At 39.9% G+C, this 23,214-nt stretch overlaps 1 long non-coding RNA gene across 1 annotated transcript; it reads left to right on the top strand.

Annotated features, from left to right (window-relative positions):
- Positions 1 to 4,316: 4,316 nt before the first annotated feature.
- LOC149123819 (uncharacterized) lies at positions 4,317 to 20,316 on the top strand. Its single transcript, XR_016215153.1, has 3 exons — positions 4,317 to 4,807; positions 18,208 to 18,374; positions 19,931 to 20,316. It is a non-coding gene; the product is annotated as an uncharacterized LOC149123819 (long non-coding RNA).
- The last annotated feature ends 2,898 nt before the right edge of the window (positions 20,317 to 23,214 follow it).

Here is a 23,214-nt window from a genome sequence, read left to right as displayed (position 1 = left end):
ACTGGTGGCATTTTTCTAACAGATTCATAGGAAAAACAGTCCCAGAAAAAGGAGCTTTTTGACAAATTTTATCTCTCCACAAATATAACACCACACACAAAACATGTACACAAGCTTCTAAGACTAGAGTTCTATAGGGTTACACAGACAGAGTCTTCACAGTGCAACGTACTCTAGACCTGTTATAGGACAGATAAGAGCGTTCGTGAATCATTTGAACAGTATGTCTGCAAAGCAAATAGCAAGGAAACACCTACCCATTAAAATTCATGAACAATACAAATTAATATGTTCTCTTTATCTTCCTCAGAGTACTTAAAACATTCTTTAGCCTATTTTAGAAGGAAATTTGTAAAATCTACCCATGAGCAAAAACATCATGGAAGTAATGTTAACTGTGTTAGTTGTCACTAGAAACCTTAGTTGAACAGAAACTTTAGCAATCAAGCACAAAGATAATCCTAATTTGTTGATAGCCATGATTAGTTAATGCTAGAAAATCTGTCATATATGGTTTTAAAATAGTCATTAGAATGCAGTATTTTATTTCTATGACATTTCATAGAAAGGTAAAAATGCATTCCTCTCAAAATTTACAATGACAAAAATCCTTCAGCTATGATAGCTTAGCAAAAATAAAGCAGTCTCAACTTTTCAATCAATTATTGTCAAGTATGTTTTTTTCTACAGTTAGAGAAGAAAACAACAAAATTCTGGTGTCAGAATTAAAAATATGAAGGTGCTCACAGATGCTTGCTTATGTACTTGTTGCATTCTTTTTTGAAATTTTTTAATTACTATTTTATCTGAGAGAGAGAGAGAGAATCAGTCTAATCCCAAATGCCCAAAAATCTGGAACTCAATCCAGATCTTCCACATGGGTGGCAGGGACTCAACTACCTCGCCTCCCATGGGACACATTAGCAGGAGGCTAGATTCAAGAGCAGTGTGGGGACTTGAACGTAGGTACTCCAGTACAGAATGTAGGCTTCCCAAATGACACCTCATACCTGCCCCACTTGTTGCTGCCTTCTTATTCAAGGAAAAGTGAATCAGTGAAAACACTCCCTCATGGCATGGCTTTCTAATATTGTAATAAAAATTCAAGCACGGCAATATGCATATCACATCTTCAATTTACCAAATACAGCTGGATTTCTGCCAGCATCTTCCTGAATCTGTGGTTTGCTCCATATTGTCATTTCTAGCCTTCCTACATGACTGGGTATGTGTTGTATGAACTCATGTGTTGTAACAACAGCTGTTAGAAACCACAATGTCAGCATCTTAGAAAGGATCCATGCATCTTCTCTGTATATTCCCTGTGGTGTCATACCAAATGCATACTTTCTGGTCAAATGATTAAAATGGCTCAAATTACAATTACTAAGTAATCTTATTATAATTTTATCTACTGGTAACTTCAGCAAAAAGAGAAATACATCTAGGCCTCCAATAAGTATTTATTCAATAACCATTTAATGGGCACTTAGTATGTACTAGGCAAGGTTTCTGCCATGGGTAAATGTAGCTAATTATTTCCGAGCTATGGGAATGAGGGTTTAGTCAATTTGTGAGAACATGACATGATGCAGTCAGGCTTATATTCCTGGAATCTAATTGATAACCAAATGACTTCAGCCAGATCAACCAGGGGAAGTCTAGTGGGGTTTAATCAGGGAACTGTAGTGGATAAATGGCAGCACACTGGGAGCAGGGAATTAAATTCTGCTATTTAATCTGCCACAAAATAAACCTCTTACCTACCAGAACCCACATAAAGGACTTGCACAATGAACAGATTGATAAGGTAGGTAGTTTAGAAAAAAATCTCCATTTTTCAAACTTATATTGTTCTCTAAAGAAGTGATATTCTCAAAGGGAGTTTTAACAAAATTGCTTCTCTGGAATATTTTTCCCACACTATGCTAATGTTTATTCTCAAGAAATTTTTAAAAGTCCCGAATGTCTTTTTAGAGTTACAATAAACATGAGCTTATTAAAGGCAATGAGAAGTACAGAATTGTGTTTACTGCTTGCCATTCTTGCTTGTCACCAGCAGTTTATCAGTATTAAGTCCAAAAGCCTTAGACTGGTGCTCTGCACAACACATTTTCATTACTGCTGCTTGCGTTGGTTTCTTAGAGACACTACAACAAAGTAGAAAGTTATTTTCTCATGGATCTAGAGGTTAGAAGTCTAAAATCAAGGCCTGGAAGGGTTGATTTCAGAGAAAGAGTTTTTTGAGCCTTTTCCTAGCTTCTGGTGTTTACACTCAATCCTTGGCTTGCCTTGACTTCCAGCTGCAGAGTTCTGATCTCTCTGCTCAGGATCACCTGAGCACCTCTCTGTGTGTCAGTGTTTTCACATGGTGCTCTCTCCTCTGTGTGTCTCTGTTCACATCATTTCCTTCTGTGCCTGTGTCTCTGGGTCTCTTCTGTCCTCATAAGGACACCAGTTAAGTTCCATCATACTCCCCTGTGTCATCTTAATTTATCACACCTATAAAAGCTCTATTTCCAAATGAGTTTCATGCTGAGGTTATTTGAAGGACATGAATTTTGTAAGCAGCCACTATTCAGGTGTGAGACCTGAGCCTGGATCAAGGTGTGACTATTTTAAATTAGGCCTCCATCTTGTAACTTGGGCCTGACTAAGCCCTGAACCCTAAGCCAGAAGCTCCTAAAAGTAAATAAATGAACTCCCCTTGCAATAAACTCTCCTAGCAACAGCCGATTAGCAGATAACAGAGAAATACCTAGAGTTCCTGGTGTCTTCTCAGGGCAGATAAGGTCATTAATAGCTTCCTGAGACCCTGCAGTTTGGCATGTACACCCCATCAGCTCGGACCCTATGCTTCGGCCAATCAATTCAAAAAGCATCAACCCCAAAGCCATCCAACCACCTTTAGTAGGTCCGTTCCCACCACTGGATGCACTAATCAATTCTAAGAGATGTCCCTTGAATTTCCCGTGGGATGAGATTATTTGCTAAATGCTACCATGATGTATAGAATGTCTCTGAAAACCCTATAAAAACCCTGTTAACTGAAGGATCGGGCCCTCAATTCAGACCCGCTGTGTCGGTGTTGATTGAGAGTCCAGGCCCAGACCTGCAATAAAACTCTCATGCGCTTTACATTAGTGCACATTTTTTTTTAAAACCCCATTGTTATAACAGAAGATCAGACTTCAACTTTAGGTCAGTGTAATTTTGGCATTATCACTCAACTCTGTAGTTACTTTTACATAGTCTTGAATTGTCATATATGGACAACCTATGAGAATACATGCTAACAAACTCAAACAGTCTCTCTTATCAAATTTGAGATGTTAAAAGTACACATAATACATTTTTCCAAGTTTTACTTAGCACCGATGCCTAGATAACTTAAAACAGTTATTAATGAATACCACACCATTATCTGAATTAAAAGTCAAAATTATATTTCCCATGCTTTTAAGTAACATAAGGATAGCACCTGAGCAGCAACAGGGACACTAGTGCATGTTTACTACTTTCAAAAGATCTTCATCGTTAAGAGAAACGAGTTTAAAGCATATCAAAGACATGTAAAACTGAGCAAGTGAGCCACTGAGCAAACCTAGCAAAACCGAAGGGCGTTTGCATTAACTCAATTCTCTGAACCAATCTGTATTGGCTTACTTTAGTTAACAAAATAAAGGCTTGTATACACAGAATTTACTTTCATTTTCATAAGACCACTCTAGCTGGAAAGCAAAAACATGAATACAGCACAGGTCACATAATCTGAATTGACTCAAACAGCTGTTGCTTTAACAAATTTTAGAGTCTCATCCTTTGAGAGTTCCAGGGATCCGACTGGAAGCCCAAAGTTGGAAGACTCGGTTTAGAATTTAAGCTGTCAGAGAGTCCAACAGTTTAGCCAACAATTAGTACGTTTCTGATCAGTTGGGTAATCACTCAAACATTAAAACAGACAAATAACGTAGTCTCAGTACTACAAATAGAAAAACACGAAACTTTCAAGACACATGAAAACTCTTATCAGCTAAGTCAGGGACAGCAGCACAGAAAAGAGCTGATCATCAGCATTTGAACCCATTGCTTAGGTTTCCATTAACTGCAAAGAGAAAAACCTATCAGGTTGGAAAGAGTTAATGGATTATGGTTCTCCCTCCCTGAGGTAAGGCCAGCAGTAGTATTGAATCGGAAATTCCTCCTGGAGAGGAAAAAAAAGCAGCCCTGGGGGGGTTCTCCCTAGAGATATCTGGCTTTGCCTGCCTGGGTGCGGCAGGCCATGTGGACTGGAATGGAGTGCAGAGAAAGGCTGTCGTCCCCCATTTACAGAAGACTGCACACACCAGGGCCTGGCAGGACTAGCCGTGGGGTTGGGTAGGTGCGCCATTAGACCACGAGTGCTGGGAACCTCCCATAATTCAACCAAAGCCAGATCAATCAGGACTACTGCAAACACTTAGTCAATTAAAACAGATAGTTTAGCTTCTTTCCAGATTCAGTCATCAGGCAATCAAAGCTTAGCAACAATAATAGTTCACAAAAACTTTAAGACGCACCAGAGCTACCATAAGCTGCAAAGACGGAAAACTTTCAACCAGGTTGGAAAGGGTTAACAGGTAACAGCTTTTTCCTTTAGGTGGAGAGACCTGTGGAATTTCCCTCTCCCTTTCTCCAGGCCAGCGGTATAGGCATGCAGACTAGGAGAGCAAAAGAGTCGGGGAGGGAGCCCCGGGAGGAGGAAGAAGGCAGAAAGCAATGGAAGATAAGATGTGCCCTCACCTTCCCCTATGAATCTCAGCTGGAGGTGAGCATAGAGAAAGGCCCTGATATCTGGGGGCTGAGTGGGGTTTGAAATCTATCGCTCAAGATTACCCACCTGACCAGGCCAGGTGGGCCGCTCAGCAGAGAGGCAGAGGGCTGGTTGAGGCTGGTCTGGTTGAGGCCAGGGGGTTTTAAGGAGATGGGTCTCTGTCTTCACACATTTCCTCCTGAAACAGAGGATTTTATGGCTGTAAATACTAAGAAGCTCCTATCTGAGTTTTTCCTTGAAGGTATCAGACAGGAGGAAACCTAGCTGGGGCCATCCTGGGTTCAGAGGAAGGGTGAGCAGGACACCCTGGAGAATGGGGATCCGGAGCAGGGTGTTTGAAATGCAGATACTGGGCTGCATCTGGGAGACAGTGGAAGATTTGTCAGGCAAGGGATCTCCGCATGGCAGGTTATCAGGTAGAAGGGGGCAGGGCAGGATGCAAACACTGGGCTGCCCCTGAAGCATTATCGGGATAACTTTTGAGATGTTGATGCATATGCTGGACTTGGAAGTCTTCTCTGGAGGCTTTTGTCACACACACATAAGCTCATACCTAACTTCCTGCCTAACACTCCCTCTCTGCCACCCTGACTTACAAATAAACGAATAAATAAATAAATAAATCTTAAATTTTAAAAAAGGAAAGAAAATATCCTGTCCAGCATTCTTGGTTACAAACAACAGAAAATCACTCACCAAAAATAGGATGAATAGGAAAGTAATCAGATCAGTCATACAACAAATGAAAAGAGAACACAACAAATGCGGTGCCTCTTCCTCCTCAGCGCCGGAGAATTAGGCAGGCTGCTCGCAGCTTGCCTAGGCGGAGGAGGGGAACTGCACCACCCACCACTCAGCCTTCCGGGAGGACAATCAGATGCGGTGGTGGAGCCCAGTTGAAGCAGGATCTCACTTTATTGTAAAAGGGAGTGGAAGCCGGCAAGGGGTGGGGTGATGTGATGCAAAAGGGTTTTAGCCACTCCTGTTATACCACCTTAATGGTATAATAGGCAGAAGTGCCCTGGGGCTGGGTCGTTTACCTCCAGGGATTTGAAACTTAAAGACAGGTTTTCAAATTCAAGGCAGGCTTAGGTAGTCCCTCGAGGCCTTTCTGGATTCAGCCTCCCCCACAAACATGTGGGCTGGAACCAGAACACAAGGGTGGGTAAAACCTGACATCAGAAATGACAAGTTTAGCATGACTCTGATTGCATGCTCCAAGTGCCTCTACACATTTGAGAATGGCTGAACTTTAAAAATAATCTTACCAAGTTTTGGCAAAGACGTAAAAGCAATGGAATTCTTATTCACTGCTGGTGGTAATTTAAAACAACATAACCACATTGAAGTTTTCTTTTTAATAGCTTTATAGAGAGAGATATTAAGTTCCACACTTCTAGTGTATTATTCAATTAGCAATGTTCAGTAATTTTACCTAGCTGTCAACTTGCACAGTAAGTCAGTTTAGGATATTTCCATCCCCCTTGGTGAGATTCCTTACATTCATTTAGAATTAATCCCCAGTCCCATCCTTGGCTCCAGACAACCATTAATGTACTTTATACCCATGTAAATGTGCCTTTTGTGTACATTTTATAAACATGAAATTGCCTACTATGTGGTCTCTACTGCCTGGTTTCCTTCCCCTAGCATGTTTTTGAGGTTCATCCATGATGTAGCATATGTCTGTGTTTTCCTTTAGTTGTTGAATAGCATTCCATTGTATGGATATATCATATTTAGTCCACCCATTTATTTGCTGAATACACTTGTACTATATAATATAAATATTGAATAATGATTCTATAAACATTTGTCCACATGTCTTTGTATGTGTGTATGTTTTAATTACTTTTAAACAGATACCTAGGAATGGAATTGGTAAGTTCTGTGGCAGTTTTGCATATAACTTTTCTAGAAACTATCAAATTGTCTTACCCAAATGATTGTGCTATTTTACATTCCCATTTTACATTTAGGGCTCTAAATTCTCTCTTTCCTTATCTATATTTTTCATTGTCTATTTGATTTATTACAGTTCCATCATTCTAGTGAGTAGTTTTTACATGTATTTCCTAAATGATTAATTATGTTAAACATTATTTAATGTGATTATTAGCTGTTGAAATGCCTTCTCATATTTTTTGTCCATTTTTAGTTGGATTGTTTGCCTTTCTTTTCTTTGAGTAACTGTTTTGCAAATATTTTCACTTACTCTGGGATTTCTCTTTTCATTTTCTTCTTGGTATCTTTTGAAATCTAAAAGATTAAATTGGACTTGGGTCCATTTTATAATTTTTTAAAGTTTATGGGTTATGCTTTTGTTGTCATATATAGAACTTTTTGCCTAACATGAAGCTTCAAAGATATTCTTTCTGCGTTTTCTAACAAAAGAAGAAACTATTCTTAGGGCCGGTGCTGTGGTGCAGCAGGTTAACACCCTGGCCTGAAGTGCTGGCATCCCATATGGGCACCAGTTTGAGACCTGGCTGCTCTACTTCCGATCCAGCTCTCTGGTATGGCCTGGGAAATCAGTGGAGGATGGCCCAAGTCCTTGGGCTCCTGCACCTGCATGGGAGACCTGGGGGAGGCTCCTGGCTCCTGGCTTTGGATTGGTTAAGCTGTAGCCATTGCAGCCAATTGGAGAGTGAACCAATGGATGGAGGACCTCTCTCTCCACCTAGCCTCTCTCTGTGTAACTCTGACTTTCAAATAAATAAATAAATCTTAAAAAAAGAAGCTATTGTTTATTTATTTGGCTCCTACATTTAAATATTTCACCCATTTTGAATTAATCTTTATATATGATAAAAAATGAAGGTTTAAGTTTATCTTTTTGTAGGTGAATATCCAATTTTCTCAGCACCATATGCAGAATAGAATATCATTTCCATTCTTGAATTGTCCGGGCAACTTTCTCAACCATCAGTTAAATACAGAGATTTGTTTCTAGGTTCTCAATTCTGTTACAATGATCTGTATGTCTACCCTTCTGCCAGTACCATATTGTCCTGATAATTGTAGCTTCATAATTTTTTTTAAAGATTTACTTATTTACTTGAAAGTCAGAGTTAAATAGAGAGAGAAGGAGAGGCAGAGAGAGAGAGAGAGAGAGAGTTCCTCCACCCACTGGTTTGCTACCCAAGTGGCCGCAACAACCGGAGCTGCGCTGATCAAAAGCCAGGAGCCAGGAATTTCCTCCGGGTCTCCCACATGGGTGCAGGGTCCCAAGGACTTGGGCCATCTTCTACTACTTTCCCAGGCCATAGCAGAGAACTGGAATGGAAGTGGAGCAGCCGGGACTCAAACCAGCACCCATATAGGATGCTGGCACTGCAGGCATAGGCTTTACCCACTGTGCCACAGTGTAGTCCCCTTAATAATAAATTTTAAAATTAAGAAGTGAACATCTCCAACTTTGTTCTTTTTAAAAATTATTTTGCCTAATATAGGTGATTTCATGTAAATTTTAAAATCTGCTTGCTAGTTCCTGAAAAAGAGCATGGTAGAATTTTGTTAAGGATTGTATTGAATCCATAGATCAGTTTATTGAGAGCTGATATCTTAAAAATTTTGAGCCCACAAATAATTTAGCCCAAAACATCACTTCATTTATTTAATATACTGTAATTTCGTCAGCAAAGTTTTATAATTTTCAGTATATAAATCTTGCACTTAAGAATAATTAATTCCTAAGAATTTTTATTAATTTTATGATGTTATGAAGTAAATTCAGAATTCATTTTCAGATGTTTTTATTGTATATATATACAATTGGATTTTTTCCCAGCTTTATTGAAATATAGTTAGCATACAAAAACCACACAAAATTAATATATACAATTTGGTAAATTTGGACATAAGTATACAATAACCAGGTTACCATTACCACAATCCATACAATTAATTTTTTAAAGATTTATTTATTTGAAAGTCAGAGTTACAGAGAGAGAGAGAGAGAAAGGTCTTCCATCCGATGGTTCACTCCCCCATAGATCCCAACGGCCAGAGCTGGGCTGATCCAAAGCCACGAGTCAGAAGCTTTTTCTAGGTCTCCCACGTGGGTGCAGGGGCCCAAGGACTTGGGCCATCTTCTAGTGCTTTCCCAAGCCGTAGCAGAGAGCTGGATTGGAAGTGGAATAGCCAGGACTCGAACCAGCACCCATATGGGATGCCGGCGCTTCAGGACATGGTGTTAACCCGCTGCGGCACAGCACAGGCCCTGATACCATTAATTTTTGCAGTGATTTTGTATCCTGAAAACTTGCTATACCTATTTGTCACTTCTAGGAAATTTGGATATTGTGTGTGTATATGTGTGTGCTTGTTCCATAGAATTTTCCACATATGAGAAAGGGCTTTGTTTAAGCAAAGTTCTACCTCTTTCTTCAATCTGGGTGTCTATTTAATCTTTTTTCCTGGCCTGATACCATTTTTTTCCTATCTGCTGGCATTGACAGAACCTGCAGTGCTATACTGAATAGAAACAGTACTCCTTGGCATGTTTTTAGTCTTGAATCATATTTTTTTTTTTTTGACAGGCAGAGTTAGACAGTGAGAGAGAGAGAGACAGAGAGAAAGGTCTTCCTTCCGTTGGTTCATCTCCCCAAATGGCCGCTACAACCGGCGCGCTGCGCAGATCCAAAGCCAGAAGCCAGGTGCTTCCTCCTGGTTTCCCAAGCAGGTGCAGGGCCCAAGCACTTGGGTCATCCTCCACTGTCCCAGGCCACAGCAAAGAGCTGGACTGGAAGAGGAGCAACCGGGACAGAACCGGCGCCCCAGCCGGGACTAGAACCCAGAGTGCCAGCGCTGCAGGCAGAGGATTAGCCTAGTGAGCCACAGCGCCGGCCTTGAATCATATTTTTTAAATGTATTATTTTAAAGATTTTTTTTTTTATTTGAGAGAGAGAAAAGCTTCTATCCACTGGCTCACTCCTCAAATGGCTGCAACAGTCAAGGCTAGACCAAGCCAAAACCAGGAGCCAAGAACTCCATTTGGGTTTCTTAGATGAGTAACAGAGTTCCAAATAACAGAACCATTCTGCTGCTTTCCCAAGTGCATTAGCAAGACTCTGGAATCAGAAGTGGAGCATCCAGGACTCAAATCATTACTATGATAAGGAATGTCATCTTTGAAAGCAGTGGCTTAACTTGTTGCACACAGCACTGGTCCAATATGATATTCTATGTGATATTTTATATTATAGATCCCCTTATAATGTTTATTAAGAAATTTTTGTCATGATAAATGTTTTATTTTATCAAATTCTTTTTCTACATCTAGTGATCATATGATTTTTGTGTTTTATTCTATTGATATCTTGCATCTCATTAGTTGAATTTTTTGTTAAAGATTTATTTTATTTATTTGAAAGACAGAGTTAGAGAGAGAGGTAGAGACAGAAGAGGTCTTCTATCTACTTCCCAGACAGCCGCAATGGCCGGAGCTGAGCCGATCCGAAGTCAGGAGCCAGGAGCTTCTTCCAGGTCTCCCACGTGGGTGCAAGGGCCCAAGCACTTGGACCATATTCTGCTTTCCCAGGTCATAGCAGAGAGCTGGATTGGAAGAGGAACAGCTGGGACTAAAACCGGTGCCCATCTGGGATGCTGGCGCTTCAGGCCAGGGCTTTAACCCACTGCGCCACAGTGCTGGCCCCTTAATTGAATTTTACATTAAATCAATCTTGCATTCATGGCATGCATTCCACTATTATATTGTATAGTCATCTGTTGAGTTCCATTTGCTAACATTTGTTTGAGGATATTTAGAGCTGTAACTTCATGAGAGAAAATAGTCTATCATTTTCTTCTCTTCTGTGGTGATTTTTCAAAAAGTTAACATCTTTCACATGACCCATCGTTTCAATTCTAAGTACTTACTCAGAGAGAAATAAAGCATATATTGTTTTAAAATTTATTTAACTATGCTAAGGCCAAGAGATCATGAGATTACCCTCTTTGAACATAATAGTTTTGTCACAGATTCCAAGAGAAATGGATGGCACAGGGTCCACACAGGGAGCAGAGGTTGATTAGGAGGCACAGGGAAGACTGAATCTGTGGTGAGGGCCTTTATTATGGTTACAAAGGAGAAATGGAAAAAGACAGATTAAGCAAGCCCAGGATTGGCTAGTTTGAAAAAATTCAGCATGTTCTGGGATATAAGGACTGTCCCTGGTTGTGTGGTATCTGATTCTGGAGTGAGGAGGGAAGAGGAATAATTTCCTAGGATGTTAGAGTCCAATGAAAGAGATGGTTGTTTGTACACAGCCTGGATTATTCGCTTTGCTTATGACAAGTGTACAAGTAGTTTAAGGTAGTTGGAACACTCAGTAGCAATATGTTTTTCACAGATTTAAATGCTAAGCTGAGGCCGGCACCGCAGCTCACTAGGCTCATCCTCTGCCTTGCAGTGCCCGCACACCGGGTTCTAGTCCCGGTCGAGGTGCCGGATTCTGTCCCGGTTGCCCCTCTTCCAGGCCAGCTCTCTGCTGTGGCCAGGGAGTGCAGTGGAGGATGGCCCAAGTACTTGGGCCCTGCACCCCATGGGAGACCAGGATAAGTACCCTGGCTCCTGCCATCGGATCATCGCAATGTGCCGGCCGTAGCACGCCAGCCGTGGCGGCCAATGGAGGGTGAACCAACAGCAAAGGAGGACCTTTCTCTCTGTCTCTCTCTCTCACTCTCCACTCTGCCTGTCAAAAAATAAAAATAAAAATAAAAAAAAATGCTAAGCTGAGAATTCTGGGCTTTGTTTTGTAATTCTCATGAGTAGATTGCCCTAAAAAGTGGATTTAATTGAGATGACTCTTGGGGAGCACTTTATAGATTTGATTAGAAAGGTCACCCAACTGGAAAATGGAAAAGCAGAGGAATTTTCATAATCATTTAGTTTGATACGTGATGATAAGGTCTGAATCACCATCTTGTACATCACTGTGGCTAATTCTCTATTGGAGTCCATTTTCTGCTGAATGCTTGATATCCACTGTACAAAGATTTCAGTACAGAGCCTTCCCCTCATACCTGCCCTTAAGTCACTGAATTGAGCTCAATGCCAGAGATTGCTTACTGTATTTGTTATCCTTGTAGATATAGAAATCTCAGATTTGTTATATTTAAACAAGTTATTCATTTATTTCACTACTGCCTCCTTCCTTCCCCAACACACACCTCTGCCAGACATCCTTGTATCAGTTATTGTCAGCTTCGTCCATCCCCGTGCCTAAGAATCTTGCAGTCATCAATGACTCCTTTTTCTCTCACACTTCTCATCTTGGAGGATCTATCTTTAAAAGGTATCCAGAATCCAAATCCACTCTTTTTGGACTGTTTTAATGGAATCCAAGTAATCTTACCTTTTCATTACCCATTACTCATTAGCTTGAATATTCTTCTGAAAAAGCAAAGTATGTCTTTTTAAAGAAAGTAATCTTCTCACTCAGAATCAAACATGAACTTAATTTCATGGAGACTCTTTCATAGAGACCCTTTGTGATCTGGCCCAGGAAACCCATGACTGGCTCTTCTACTGCTTTCAGGTTCCTGCTCACATGGTCTCTCAGTAAGATCTGCTGTGACCAGCCCAGGCAAAGCTCAAGTTCCCCACTCGTGGGGTGACTCTCTCACTCGTGGACCTGCCTTTCGTCCTCCATTTGACCCACATGCATTTACGTTTTCATTTGTCCTTGTTTCCCAAACTGGGAGTGCAAACTCAGGACTATGTCCCCATTACCAAGAAGATTTAAATTCAAAAAAATATTCAATAATTATTTGTTTGCTCTTCCAGCAAATGCTTTGGACTGGGTTTGGTGCTTGGGAAAAGGAGTCTACTGGGAGAGAGCTATATTTAAAAAAGCACATGAAAAATGGTGAAATTATAGCTGTGATTACTATGTAAAGAAAGATATGATACCTCAGGAGCATAAAACAGAGAGATCTGATTTAGTCCAGGGTGTCAGACTTGCTTCTCTGAGGAGTGACACTTGAGATGAGAGGTACAAGATGTAGAGAAATTAATGGAGTTTTGATAATGAGGACAGCAATTCAGAAAGCAGTTCATGGGTAATCCCTGTGACAGGAAAGAGGAAGGCATGGAGGGTGCCTTTGGGAAGGCCCATGTGACAGTGACCAGGGAGAATGAAGAAGCCCAGGCGTGGTGAGTCTGGAGGACACAGACAGACAGTGTAGGGGTCAGAGATCTGGTGAAGTGTTTGTACTTTATATCCCGGACATTAGAATACTAGTAAGCCACTGACATCATTGGAGATTGTAATTTATTGTCATTGTTTTAAATATGTGGATGGCATGACCAGACTTCCATATCAAAGATAATTCTGGATACAGTGGAATAATAAAGAGGAGATCAAGAGTAGGTGGTGGAGACCAGCTGGCCACATGAAGTTGGCACTGAATGCATGGGGTTAATGATGGCCACAGAGTGGATATAGATAAACTCTGGAGTGAAATCAGTTGTTGATTAAATAGAATTGAGTGTAAAGGAGACAGAGGAGTCAAGAACGTCTCTCAGGTTGCCTAACTGCAGAGTCATCTCTGACTCCCCTGGAATTAAGAATGATTTATCAGCTGAGGTGACAGGAGAGATGATAGCTCTGGTTTAATAACCTTTTCTCATGCTTTTTTGTGTTTTTACAGTCTGCATTACTGTTGCTAGGGAAACCTCGATCTTCAAACTATGAAAATGCTTGCTAAAAAGCTTGCTAAATTTGAGAGATAGATGAATGAAACTGTATTTTCCACTGGCATAGTTCAAAATAGCTTTGAAAATGATTTTTTAATGTCCCTTTGAACCTTTACTTTCCTCTATTGTATTGCAAAAAATAGAAGTATACTCATACTTGTCTATACAACTTAGTGGGAGAATTTGAAACTCATGATTATTTTTTTTTTAATTTATATAAAGGGAACCAAGTTCATGTATTTCATATATACAGTTTTAAGAGCATAATGATACATCTCATCCCACCTCTCCTTCCTTCCTTGCTCCCACCTTCCCTCTGCCTTTTTTCCCCTTGTTTTATCAAAACCTGCTTTCAATTTTCTTTATAAACACAGACTTAACCCTCCACTAAATAAGGAATTCAACAAATAGTAAGTCAAAAAACTGTTGTTCTTCAGGAGTATACACAAGGACTGTAAATAATAACCAAATCTTAAAATGTCATTTTCACCCATATATATAATATATATATATAATATATATATATATAAACACTTTTTTTGTACTCTGTATAGCAGTTATTACAAATCAGGGAAAATATATGATGCTTGTCTTTTTGATACTCGCATTGATTTTTAAAACCAATATTTATCATGAAGAGATTCAATTTTTAAAACATGGAATGAAAAAGTAATATATCATCTGAAATAGTTCTTGGTAAGCTGGAGATATTTTAAAAACTAAATTGTCATCATTGCAATGGACAAATCTTATATTATTTGACCTGGTGCACAAATATCAGCACTAAAAATAGGACTAACTTAAAGCAGATACGTCTGAGACAGCTTTCCTCCTAAATTTAGATAGAAACAACTGAGTGATTTTGCATATGTGGTAGTGATTGAGCTTGGGGAAGAAGGGTCTATCATTATGTTCTTGGAATTGTATCCACAAAATCACACTGAATCTGTTAAACATCAATGAAAATTTAAAAAAATTTCAAAAAAACCAACTCTTCTAAAAAATAAATAAAAGTAATGAGATAATTATACTTCAATTAACTTTTTGTAGCATTCTTAAATGTACACATATTTCAAAATGTCATGTTCTTTCTATATCACAAAATATACAGGCCGGCGCTGTGGCTCAACAGGCTAATCCTCCGCCTGTGGCGCCCGCACCCAGGAGTTCTAGTCCCGGTCAGGGCACCGGATTCTGTCCCAGTTGCTCCTCTCCCTGTCCAGCTCTCTGCTGTGGCCCAGAGTGCAGTGGAGGATGCCCCAAGTGCTTGGGCCCTGCACCCGCATGGGAGACCAGGAGAAGCACCTGGCTCCTGGCTTCAAATCAGGACAGTGCGCAGCGTGCTGGCTGCAGCTGCCATTGGGGGGGGGCGGTGAACCAATGTTAAAGGAAGACCTTTCTCTCTGTCTCTCTCTCTCTCTCACTGTCCACTCTGCCTGTCAAAAAAAAAAAAAAAAATACAGTTTTTGTCAACAAAAAATTTAAAAACATCTATTATAATTCCAAACAAATTTTTAAAGTATATATTTAGAAACACAAAAATTGTAAATTTAAAGATCAAACAACTTAAAAAATGAAACATTAAATCAAATGACTGGGCTTTTAACTAATGATAAAATGACTGAATAATGAGAAGAATTTTCATCTTTTATTTAGGTGATTTCTAGTTATGAAAATAGTCACAGCTACAAACATGTCAATGTCAGAAATTAAAATAACATTTATTTTGTCTTTTTTCTAAAATTGTTGAATGAAAGAAAAATAACAAATATAAGGTTATTTCAGAAAAGCGGTGTGTCAAAAAAGTTTTTTTTTTCTGTCTTGCACAATTTTTATTTAGGATAGAAATAGAAGTTGCTCTTATAACTTCTCTCTGACGTGAGTCATGAGTGATAAAACATGTGTGTGCGGTGGTGGCTGGGGAGCAGGGTAGGGGTTGTTGAGCATACTGTTCAGGATGCTTGGATCTCCTGTTGGAGTGTCTGGGTTAGAGCCCTGGCTCAGCTTTCCATTCAGCTTCCTGCTAATGTGCACCCTGGGATACAGCAGGTACTCGGGTCCCTGATACCGACATGGGAGACACAGATTGAGTTCCAGGCTCATGGTTTGACCTGGTACAGCTATTGCAGGTATTTGGAGAGTTCACCAGAAGATGGAAGATTTCTGTCTATTTCTCTACCCATCTCTCTTTGCCTTTCAAATAAATAATTAAAATAATACCACCTCCCTAGAAGGTAGCTTCCTCTGAAATGGTCTGGCTTTGAAGGTGATTCAAACTCACTTTAAATTAGGCAGTTAATGACTCTGAAATGCATTGTGTTTGAGATGAGGATGAGTAGTGGTAATTGAGGAAAAAATCTCTAGGTAACAATAATACAAAAATTACTTACCTGCGAGTAAATTAATGAGAACCAGTATAAAATAACACAGGGATTTCTCACATCTTGCATTTGTGTAAATTCTATCTTTCCCTCACCCTGTGAATTAACACATCTGCAAAGAATGATGAAAAGTATGGGCCGGCGCCACGGCTCACTAGGCTAATCCTCTGCCTTGCAGTGCCGGCACACCGGGTTCTAGTCCCGGTCGGGGCGCCGGATTCTGTCCTGGTTGCCCCTCTTCCAGGCCAGCTCTCTGCTGTGGCCAGGGAGTGCAGTGGAGGATGGCCCAAGTAGTTGGGCCCTGCACCTCATGGGAGACCAGGAGAAGCACCTGGCTCCTGCCATCAGATCAGTGCGGTGTGCCGGCCACAGCGGCCATTGGAGGGTGAACCAATGGCAAAGGAAGACCTTTCTCTCTGTCTCTCTCTCTCACTGTCTACTCTGCCTGTAAAAAAAAAAAAAAAAAGAAAAGTATATACATAGCAATCATTTTGTTCTTGTATAAAAATGACTTCTCAGAAATGATCTATTGTGAACATGTCATATCTTAGTGATTTAAATAAAAACTTTGTGTTTTCTTAAACTTCTGATCTATGGTCCCATTTCATCTAGGAACTCAAGGAATATGTCTCTTATTATTATAATCTAGATAGACACGATTTTATTAAATGTTAATAATGTTAAAATGTTTTTTAAATTTTCTCCCAATCTGTAGATCATCATTTTTTATTATTTTTTTAAAATGCCATCTACTTGAAAGGCAGAGAGAGAGAGAGAGAGAGAGAATATCAACCATCAGTTGGCCCATGTCTCCGACAAAAGTGGTGGGGTACAAGCTATTGAGCTGTCATCTGCCACCTCCAAGGATGTATGATCAGGAAATTGGATCATAAGCAGAGGAATCAGAAGTCGGATTGGTGCTCCCATGTGGGATGTGGGTCCTAAGCAGCAGTTTAACCCATTGTGCCACAATGCCTGCCACTGCAGCTTATTTCTTATCTATAACATCTATTTATTTTTCAGTTAGTTATAAAACACATATAACTGGCTCCTGAGAGAATAACACAGTTTTGTAAAGCTTTTATAATTGTATAGAAATACAGTTAGACTATTGAAATCAAAGCTTATCTTTGAATATTCCTTACATTTAACTATGTACATTATGCCAATTTTCACTTTTCAAGCACAAACCTTTCTCATTTTTCTTAGCTTCCTATTGCCACTAAGAATTTTGTGCCTTTCTTACATACTAACATATACAAAAATGCTAATGATGAAATTTTTTCTGTAATGAATTAGAGCACCCCCAAATGGTCTCAAATCGTTTCATAAAATTGTTATGGAAGCAAACTTGAAAAATAAATTTTTGAAATTAAAAGAATGATGAAGAAAAGAGAAAATACTTAGGAACCTGATATAAAGCATGACTATCTACTTTTAGCAAATCATTGCTGGGTGGCTTTAGATGGACACTTCCTCTGGAGGGCACAGTGCAAATGGGCATGTGAATTCCAGGGATATGCGTCACTGTAGGTAATCAAGAGCACAATGGCCTTCATGCCTTTTCTCAGGAAAATGAACATTTGGAATTTACAGGAGACTCTTTTGAAATAGGAATAGCAACACCTACAGTCTTAATCCACACCTAAATTATTGAATTCAGTAAGTGGTTTTGCCAAACCTCAATTTCAATTTTCCTTATGCTTATGCTCAAATCTAGATGTTGTATATCACATGTTCTAACAAAAGCAGATGTCTGGCAGGTATGGTATATTGGAGTTAAAGCCTGGGTGACTGGCAGGGTGAGACAGCTAATAAATGAAGACTTATCATCAAGAACACCTGCTGTGTGAGGTGAGCGTCAGGCTCTTGACAATTAATGGACTGGGCATGGAGTGCTGGGGCTCTGGGGACCTGTTTCACAGTGTCATGATTCTTCCTGGATTTCCGAAATAGGGAGAGGCTAATGTTGATGCCCAGGGGAGACATAAAGGGATAGACTTGATGATTTGTGATGATCAGTTGTCACAACTGCCTCTCTGTTACAGAGATCTGAAATTACAGTTGGATTTCAGTTTTAAACCCACTGGGTTCTTAAGAGTAAAAACATTTTTACTGGCCTTAGATTATGGTTTATATGAAGCATTAGGACATTTACTTTTCTGAAGTCTGTATAGCTCTGTTCCTCACCCAAGTAAAAATTTGCATTTGTGTGTTGATTATGGACTATTTTGCAAGACTATTTAGAAAAATCTGCCACACCTTGATTATGTGGAGGGAAGACATCTAATTTACTGGAATTTTGCTTCCAGAACATTGACAACCTGCCTTGAGCCCTGCTCCTGTTATGGGCTTGGGAGGGACACAGGAAGAGGCTGTGGCTTAAGGCCTGGCTCCTGTTCTTAAGGACCTCAGACATCCACTGGCAGAGACCTGGACCCCTGCTTTCAAAGACATCAGAGCCTTGGCTGGATACCAGGTTTGCTTCCTAGTCTTCTTCTCTGTGAAGCACTGTTAATCACTTAATATTTTCGAGAGTCTTAAGATTTTGAGACTTTTTTCTTTTCTGTTTTCTTTTCTTTTTAAATATGTATTTATTTATTTGAAATCAGAGTCACAGAGAGTGATGGAGAGACAGAGAGAGAGAGAGAGATCCTGCACCTGCTGGTTCACTCCCTAGGTGGCTGCAATGGCCAGAGCTGGGCAAGGCTGAAACCAGGATCCAGGTGCTTCTTCTAGTTCTCCTATGTGGGTGGCAGAGACCCAGGTACTTGTGCCATCTTCAGCTGCTTTCCCAGGCCATGAGCAAGGAGCCAGATCAGAAGTGGAGCAGCTGGGATTCCAACTAATGGACATATGAGATGCTGGCATCGCAGGCAAAGGCTTTACCTGTTACACCACAAAGCCTGCCACTTTATGGGATTTTTCAAACTCTAAACTTGTTTTTCTTTGATGGCAAAATGGAATGCATGAAACTTCACAGTGCGCTAATAATTACTGTTCAGAGAATGGGAAGGTGCATGAGCTAGAAAAGGATTGGCAGAGGAAAAGATGTTAACCAACGTCAGTTTTTACTGCTTGGCAGTCACTTCATTCTTTCATCTCACAGACCATTCGTAAAATGAGTGACATTGAGAGAAAGTGCTATTCCTTTATAATTACGTCAGCTTTTCTTATTCTTCTAAGTTTCAAAAAAAAAAATTTTCCACTCCTTATTCCTGAAAAGGAGAAAGTATGTGTAACTAAGGGTAAAAGAGGACATTTGAAGCATGACTTCTTCCCCTCAAAGGCCAAATTCCTAACTTTGTTATTGTCCCTGCAAATAAGCAATCTGTAGCTCAAGTAATACCACTTGCAGCATGAGAGTAAAATTGGCAATTTATTTGATTCCCAGATTGAGAAACTCCAGTGCTTTCTCTCTCCGCTTTACAGGCCCTGAGATGAATGCAATTTCTCACCTAGGCAGAACAAACCTAATGTTACAACTTTCCCTTTGCCAGCTGCCATGCCAGACACGGATTCAGCTCAGAAAGGAGAGGAGCATTTACCATTGTGTGGAGCTGGAGATTTACGGAAATTTCTTCCTTTGATATGCAATCATGCATGGTGTTTCCTTCTGCTTCTGGTCTCAAAACAAAACAAAACAAAATACTGAGGCATGAAGGTGTTAATAGAAGGCATGGCTGTACTTCCTGGATTTGGATCTCCTCACTACCAGAGCACCAAACAGTCCCTATAAATGTATTCAACATTCTCTTTTGCAATTCCCTTCAGTAAAAATGTCCCACATTAAGAATCTATGATTATGTTAGTTTTAGTAGGTAAATCTGAAATTCATATGGAGGGAGCTGAGTTAAAGGGTAGTATTGAAGCAGCCATTTCTCTCAGTTGGTCTCTTGGACTCTGTGGAGGGGGCTTACAACTGTTGTCATTAATCATGTCTTGGTTCATTGCAATAACAGTTTTGGTTCTTCCTTTTAGAATTGGGAATACTAATATGTTGCTCACCTTAAGCCTGTTTTCTGCCTCCATTAGGAATAAATAAACAGTGTCGTGGAGGAAGCCTGGGGTACACTAAATGACATCAGCCAGGTGGCTCTGTTGAGGTGCTTGCTTGGAGGAGCAGAAAGAGCCCTGGGCCCAAGTCAGAAGAAGAGTCATGTCTGTGTCACCAAAAGGACAAGGGAACAGGTTACTCTACAGGTCTAGCTTGCCGGGGTCTTGCCTATGAAATGAGCAGATGGGAATGCATGGATCTTGCAGGAATTTTTTCTGCTACTGAAATATCCTGGTGCACTGTTACAACTGATGAGTCATTGTAAGTACAAGAAAGTTCATTGTTTAGGCTTCATTGTTGGTCTTATACATTCTAAGAGTTATGCAAAATGCATAATGACAGGCATCTACCATTCTGGTATCTTATAGAATACGTTGACTTCCCTCGAGGCCTTTTCCCCCCAGAGATCCTGAAAAGCCTGGATCTTTTTAATTATCTCCACAGTTTTGTCTTTTCCAAAATTCCATATACTTGGAATCCTACAGTCTGTAGTGTGCATATTGGCATTTTTTGTTTAACAGTATGTGTTTAAGTTTTCCCAATGTGTTCTCATGTATTTCTAGCTTGTTTATATTTACTGCATTATTTCTATTATCCAGTTTGCTGATCTATTCAGTTATTGAAGAACATCTTGGTTGCTTATAAGTTTGGACACTTATGAATAAAGTTGCTATAAACATCTGTGTGCAGGCTTTTGTATGAACATAAATTTTCAGCTCCTTTGGGCAAATGCCAAGAAGTGCCACTGCTGAATGACATGGTTAGAACATGTGTAGTTTTTTTTTTTTTTTTTTTTTTTAAACAAGCTTCTAAACTGTCTTCAGAAGTGGCTGTACCACTTTGTACTTGGGTTGAAAATGAATGGGAATCCCTGTTTCCCCACATCCTCCCCAGTATTTGCTGCTGCCGGTGTTTCAGATTTTTGGAGTTCTGGAGTGTGTACTGGTGTCTTGCTGCTTAAATGTGCAGATCCCTGTTGACATGTAATGCTTCTTTGGTAAAATATCTGTTCAGGTCTCTTATTAATTTCTAAATCAATTGTTTTATGTTTGAATTTTAAGTGTCCTTTCTATATCAGTGCCTTTAACAATTTTAATTAATATTAATAAAATCATATTTTTTTCATGGATCATGCTTTTGGTGTTGTTTCTAATATATCATCACCAAAACCAAAGTCACCTAAATATTTTGCTATGTTATCATCTAAGAGTTTTACAGTTTTGTGCTATTCATCTAGGCCTATGATCCATATTGACTTGATTTTTATAAAGTACATATAGTCTGTGTCTAGATTCATATTTTTGCATATGGATCCAGGAGTTCTAATACCATTTATAGAGCAGACTATCTGTTCTCCATTGAAATGCCTTTGCTCTTTTTTTCCACTTAAAAAACTGTTATTCATAATAATAAAACAATAAAAATGCACTGCAACTTCTTTGTAATGTTAATGGATATCACACAATTCATTGCCATTTTCTTACTTCCTTGACATTTTTCAGGGTCCCCCTCTTTTGGTCAAATGAGATGAGTTTAAAGTCATTTTACTCACTCACAGATGATACACATGCTACAAGCAATTTTATTTTCCAGGATCTGAACTTGCATACATGCATTCAATTTTGTCTGAATTTTATGGCTCAAAGTTACCATCCAGTCCAGGGGATACTGGTTTCCCAGAGATGAAAAACAACGTGGAAACTTGAGATGAAAAACAAACAGCAAACATCACTTCGGGTGATAATGCCTTCAGTGCACTCAGTTCAGTATATCTCTGAGAGGAACTCGATCAACAAACCTTCCCTCCCGTCATTTTCTCTTCCTCATGCTCTCTGTATCCCCCTTGTTTCAGCCGCAGCAGTGTCCTGCTGATCCCCAAACCCATCTTGTACTCATCATGCCTCGTTTCCTTCATTCATTCTTTCCCCTTTGCCTGTGATACTCTTTTCTTATGTCTCCACTTGGAGAACTTAGACTCAACTTGCCAAGCCCAGGTCTAGCATCACTGTCTTAGTGTGGCCTTCTCCAGGAAAGCAGAGCCTGAGACAGAGCTTGCAGACAGTAACTTGCTTGGGAAATGACCCTAAGGACTATGAAGGAGGACTGGAAACAGTGAGGGGAAAATAGTTAGCTTAAGAGCTAATTACTGTGTTGTTTCCTTCCAGGAGCTCCCTGGGTGCTACCAGGACCATTTGCAAATCTGCACAAGAAACACAAAATTATTGCCTGTGGGAAGGAAGAGGGGAGTATTTATGCATCAGTTCTTGCTCTCCCTTGGTCATTGGCTGCCTGCTGGGATGTTAACATCCTTGTTTTTCCTGGTTGTATTAAGTCGGAGAAACCCTGGTGCAGACAATGAGAAATATAAGATGTTATCAGGTTATACTTACATGAAGCTGGTTGCCATGGAAATAGCTGGAGTGAAAGATGAGCTGAGAGGATGAGAGGCAGTGCATAAGAGCTTGCTTTCCTAACATGCAGAGAGTTAACCATACCCAGTGAGACTGCTATGGTGTAGGGCACAGACCTCTGCTTCATAGCCATTGGCCTGTGGCATTGTATTGATCAATGGCTTATAATGAGTGCAAACTTCTGTTCAACTTGATGGCACAGTAACTAGCACCAGTGTATAATTTTTGGACCTCTCAGTAGAATAAAATAACAGATTTTTAAATTAATGAGTAACATATTTTTTTAAAAGGATTTATTTATTTATTTGAAAGTCAGATTTACAGAGAAAGAGAGAGGGAGAGACAGAAAAATTTTCCATCCACTGGCTCACTCCCCAAATGCAACGAAGGCTGGAGCTGGGCCGGTCTTAATGCAGGAGCCAGGAGCTTCTTCCAGGTCACCCACGTGAGTACAGGGGCCCAAGCACTTGGGCCATCTTCTGTTGCTTTCCCATGTGTATCAGTAGGGAGCTGAATCAGGGAGTATCTGGGACTCGAGCTGGAACCCAGATGGGATGTCGGCATCTCAGTTGGCAGCCTTAACCACTATGCCACAATGCCAGTCCCAATTAATGAGTAACTTGATGGAGATCAGTCTATTCCTTCAGCAGTTGATTGACTGTTCTTCAAAAACCTGTGATGAAAAGAAATACAGTGCAAAAACAGAGGAAGTAAGTCTGGTGGATTGAAAACAAAGTTGACAGAAAGATGCAAAATAATTACACCTGGTAAAATGTTTCTTAAGAAATCTGACAAAAATTAAATATTACATGTAATCATTACATTACATGTAATCATTTCAAGAACCACTC

Source organism: Oryctolagus cuniculus, chromosome 10, assembly GCF_051225735.1.
Source record: "Oryctolagus cuniculus isolate XC-2025 breed Fujian yellow rabbit chromosome 10, ASM5122573v1, whole genome shotgun sequence".
Taxonomy (NCBI): domain Eukaryota; kingdom Metazoa; phylum Chordata; class Mammalia; order Lagomorpha; family Leporidae; genus Oryctolagus; species Oryctolagus cuniculus.
Note: the sequence above shows the minus strand (reverse complement) of the source record. Positions and strands in the feature narration are given on the sequence as shown.